Source organism: Lathyrus oleraceus, chromosome 1 (genome assembly GCF_024323335.1).
Source record: "Lathyrus oleraceus cultivar Zhongwan6 chromosome 1, CAAS_Psat_ZW6_1.0, whole genome shotgun sequence".
Lineage (NCBI taxonomy): Eukaryota > Viridiplantae > Streptophyta > Magnoliopsida > Fabales > Fabaceae > Lathyrus > Lathyrus oleraceus.
The window spans coordinates 239,237,296-239,242,640 of record NC_066579.1 but is presented as its reverse complement, the minus strand read 5'-3'; the positions used below and the strand labels follow the sequence as shown (position 1 = coordinate 239,242,640).

At 39.7% G+C, this 5,345-nt stretch overlaps 1 pseudogene; it reads right to left on the bottom strand.

Moving 5' to 3' along the window:
- Positions 1–3,820: 3,820 nt before the first annotated feature.
- On the bottom strand, positions 3,821–3,920 carry LOC127116244 (uncharacterized; annotated as a pseudogene).
- Positions 3,921–5,345: the final 1,425 nt, after the last annotated feature.

Here is a 5,345-nt window from a genome sequence, read left to right as displayed (position 1 = left end):
CCTTCCTCTTAGAGAAACTCCCACCATACTTCTTGCTAGCTGACGCCTCCTCTTTAGACAAACATCCTTCACGTACTCCTTCTAGCCTCATCCCCATGTTTACCATTTCGGTAAAATCATTGGGGGCACTTACAATCATACGTTCATAATAAAATGAACTCAGTGTCTTCAAGAAGATTTTCGTCATTTCCTTCTCTTCAAGAGGTGGACTTATCTGGGAAGCCAATTCTCTCATTCTCTGGGAATATTCTTTGAATGTCTCCTTATCCTTCTGATACGTAGACCTCAATTGATCTCTATCAGGCGCCATATCCACGTTGTACTTAAATTGCTTGACAAAGGCTTCACCTAGGTCATTGAAAGTACATATGCTTGCACTATCCAGACCCATGTACCACCTCAAGGTAGCTCCAGTTAAACTGTCTTGGAAATAATAAATCAAAAACTGATCATTATCAGTTTGAGTAGACATTTTCCTGGCATACATCACAAGATGGCTTGGTGGGCAAGTATTCCCTTTGTACTTTTCAAAGTCTGGGACCTTGAATTTCACAGGGATCTTAACATTAGGGACCAAGCAGAGTTCAACAACACTCCTCCCAAACAAGTTATTCCCTCTCATAGTCTTCAACTCTTTACGCAGCTCAAGGAATTGATCTTTCATCTCATCCATCTTCTCGTAGGCATCTGGACCTTCAGATGGCTCATACTGGTAGATAGTGTCCTCAACACGAGGAAGAGTGTGAACAACCAGAGGAGGCACTGACATGACCGGGCTAGATGTCGATAGAGAAACAAACGTGGGCGCATACCCTTCTGGCATAATATTTGGTGGCATTCCCCAAGGTAACCTAACAAGCATAGCAAAAATGGGCTGACTTGCAGTAGTAACAGAAACAATTGCAGAAGTAATATCAGAAATAACGGTCCTATAAGGAGGAGGAGTTGTAGGAGACGACGATGACTGATTCTGGGCAGCAATGACAGACTCCATTAGCTCCGTAAGTCTGGCGATCCCGTCGTTCAGCTCTCGGTTCTCTTTCTCTAGATGCTCCATTCTCTTCGGTTGATTAGCACGAGTGTTATAGCGGTGAGTCAGCTTGGCTGAATGCACAGAAGAAGAATTGATAAGACATATGGTGGAAGAAACCTGTTAGGAAAATGATGCATGAAATGCAATGTTTTTTATTGTCTTTAATTTCAAGGAACATGTGAAGTCCTATTTGCAAATATATATAATAATAACAACGATTTGATTGATCATAAAATCTCTTTTTATTCATAAAACTTGGAAGGATTACACTGAGTACAATTTCAGAAACCAAAATACAAATACAAGAGAAAAGGAAAATGTCATCCTAAGGATCCCTAGCAACTGCATCAAATGATCTGGATATGGGTGCTGATAACACGAAATTATATCATATTTTAGGACTTAATTCCATTAAATTCTATGACTATTTATTTCGGTTTACTGCATTTTATGAGATATTACGTGGTATTTTCTTCCTATTTGTCGCAGGTAGTCTATTTTGAAGAACAAGTGAAAATGGAAGAAAAGGAGGTGAAAAAGGAGAGAAAAGGAACCAAATGCCAAAGCCCAGCCCAAAGCGCACAAGTCACCAATGCTGTGCCTGTGACGGACGTCACAGGGTGCGTGACGAGCGTCACGCAAAACAGCCTTGTGACGGACGTCACACATGGTGTGACGAGCGTCACACCATTCCACTACCTTTTTGGCGCAAGTAACGCCCTCAGAAGACTTGAAGAGACGTTGAGGAGTTTGTGTCCTATATCCACGCCGTGCATTTAGCCACGTTGAAGACCTTGGGAAACGAAAAGCAGTTACCAGCACCAATATAAATAGCTACTTCAAAAACCTAAAAGGGTTCCTCGGTTTTTTTTCACGCTCACATTGCCGAAGCTTTTCCAATTTTCTTTCTTTTTGCGCTTTTGCTTATTTTTCTTTTCCAGCAACTTAACATTGTTTATTTATTTATTTCTTTTGCAAGTTCTACATTCTTTTTCCCTTGCAATTTACCTTTCCCTTTTTAGCATTTAGATATTTTTCGCATAATAGTTTCTACACCAGAAACTATTGTGCAACTTTTTAACGGATCTAACCTTACGTTAGATTCTAGTTTTATTTCCTTGGTTGAATTTATTGTTTAATTGAAGAATCGAAGAACAAATCCTACCGGCTTGTGGTGGAGTGTTCAAGACTATTGTATTACGCATTCAGGTTCTTTAATCATTATTTAATGTTTTGTTTTATTATTTATCTATATTATCTGCCTGGAATGAGTCTGTTTATGCATGATATGTATTCTTGTTTATTTAGCATGTCTGGCTAATTCGCCTAGATATCGGTATGTAAAGTAAGCAGAATAAGGGATCAAGACTGAGTCGGTCTATTTAAACTTAAAATTGAAATCAATCTTTTTACGGTCTCAACTTACAGGTTTACTAACAAGATTTTTTACAAAAGTAAAGGACATAAAGAAGTTAAAATCAATAGAGCGAGAGTTTGAGGTTTTAACTGGACAGTGTAAGTTAGGCATTAATTCTAGATCAGGGCGAGAGCAAGTTTTAGAATTAATTAAATTCTGACCTTTTCCAAAAAGTATTTTTAAAGATTGAATGTGAGGACGAGAGTTAAGCATTTGGATTTAATTATATAACCTAAGTCAACAGAGCGAGAGTTTGAGATAAGGGTGTTTAAAACGGTCAGTGTTTTCTTAAGAAGAGTTTCTGCAACTTTATTGCTTTCAAAATATGGTTTTTGACTTAATTATAAGTGACAGCTACATTAATATAAAATCATGGTTTATTCAACAGAGCGAGAGTTTGAGATAAAACCTTTAACCAATAAAGTTAACCGAAACGATTTATTTTAAAACCAAGAAACCGACAAAGACTTGATTCCCTAGTTTTGACGAACTACATACCGATATCCGTTTTATTAATATTTAATCTAGATCTTAGTTTAGCTTTAGTTTTTCCCCAAATAATCAAACATTTTTCACCTTAGCTTTACGTAGTAACCTTAGATAACGGTATATCGATTCATAAGTCCCTGTGGGATCGATATCTTTTAAAACTACGCGATAGAACTGTGCACTTGCAGTTTGTATCCCATTCTCGACTCACACAGTCGAGCGATCAAGTTTTTGGCGCCGTTGCCGGGGACTTTTATTTAATCGATATCGTAACTCTTCCGTTACGCTGTAGAGACTAAGGTTTCTTTTTCTTCTATTCTTTCTTTCGTTGATTTGTATGCCACGCACTCGCTCACAAGGCGAACCGCTCTATTTACGAATCAACGATATCGAACTGTATCTCCGAGTCTTACGACGAATTCGGGAATACCGTGCTGAAAACAATCTCCCTCCTATCGAATTTCCTGACCTCAAAGATCTTCTTCTTTCACCCGAGATGGCAGAACCAGCTCGTGCTCTTAGAGATTACGCCGCTCCATCGCAAGATGAGCCGCATTCAAGTATTGCTCCGCCCGCAATCGAAGCAAACAACTTCGAACTTAAACCTTCGCTGTTGCAGGCTGTGCAACAGAACCAATTCTCTGGAAATCCTACCGAGGATCCAAACCTTCATTTATCCGTATTTGTTCAATACGCTGATACTGTTAAAGCTAATGGTGTCACTTCAGAGGCAATTCGACTTCGTCTTTTTCCTTTCTCATTAAGAGATAGCGCTAGAAGATGGCTTCAATCTCTCCCTTCCAACTCAGTCACCACCTGGAATGAGTTGAAGAAAGTTTTTCTTGCCCGATACTTTCCGCCAAGCAAAACAGCTATGTTAAGAGCCCAGAAAAACGGATTTAAACAGAAAGACAACGAGTCTCTTTTCGAAGCATGGGAAAGATACAAAGACATGATGAGACTTTGCCCACACCATGGTTTGGAAGACTGGTTAGTAATTCATACATTTTATAATGGTCTCTTATACAACACAAGGTTAACAATAGACGCCGCTGCAGGTGGTGCATTAATGAACAAACATTATGCTGATGCTTACCAGCTTATCGAGAGCATGGCCCAAAACCACTATCAGTGGGGAACCGAACGAACAACGGTGGAAAAACCTCAAACGAAAACTGGCATGTACGAGATAAGTAACCTTGATCACATTAATGCAAAAGTGGATGCTTTGGTCCAGAAAATTGAAAGTTTAAACGTATCACCCCCAGCCGCCGTGGTTGCTATAACTCAGAATTGCGAGGTCTGTGGAATCCAAGGCCACACTCCTACGGACTGTCAACTCTTGACAGGAATCCAAGCAGAGCAAGTAAACTATGCTCAAGGAAGCCCCTATTCGAATACCTATAACCCAAATTGGAAGAACCATCCAAACTTTTCATATAAGAGTAATAATGCTTTGTACGCACCTGGACAGTCTCCAAATCAAGCCCCATCTATACCTCCGGGATATCAGAAACCGAACCCATCCATGCCTAACAATAATACCCCTAGAAAATCCAACTTGGAAATCATGATGGAAAACTTTATAGCTTCCCAACAACAAACCAATAAAGATTTCTTAAACCAGAATGTAGACACTGGCGAACAACTTAAACAACTAGCAAGCAAAGTAGATGCCTTGGCTACCCATAACAAAATGCTGGAAACACAAATATCACAAGTAGCTCAACAACAAGCACCTACTGCTGCCCCAACTGGTACATTCCCCGGACAGCCCCAACCTAATCCGAGAAGCCAAGCTCATGCAATTATATTAAGAAGTGGAACGGAAGTGGAAGGACCGTCTGATCCAAGGATAGAAAACCAAAACCCTAAGAAATCAACTGAGGAAAGTGAACCTAAGGAAAAGGAAGAGAGTAATAAGGAAACCCTAGAAAAGAACAAACCTTATGTACCTCCACCACCTTACAAACCACCTATACCCTACCCTCAAAGGCTTGTTAAAACCAAAGATGCGGGCCAATTTAGAAAATTTGTTGATCTCCTTAAACAATTAAACGTTACAATTCCGTTCACCGAAGCTATTACGCAGATGCCCTCATATGCTAAATTCTTAAAAGAAATCCTTTCTAATAAGAGGAAACTTGAGGATAGCGAAACCGTTACACTCCCTGCCGAATGTAGCGCAATAATCCAAAACATGCCTCCTAAACTCAAGGATCCGGGTAGTTTCTCTATACCCTGTCACATAGGAAAATTTGTCATCGACAAAGCTTTATGCGATTTAGGAGCCGGAATTAGCGTTATGCCTTTATCCATATGTAAGAAACTGGAAATGGGAGAATTAAGACCGACCAAAATGTCTGTGCAACTAGCAGATCGTTCCATCAAATATCCTGTAGGAAT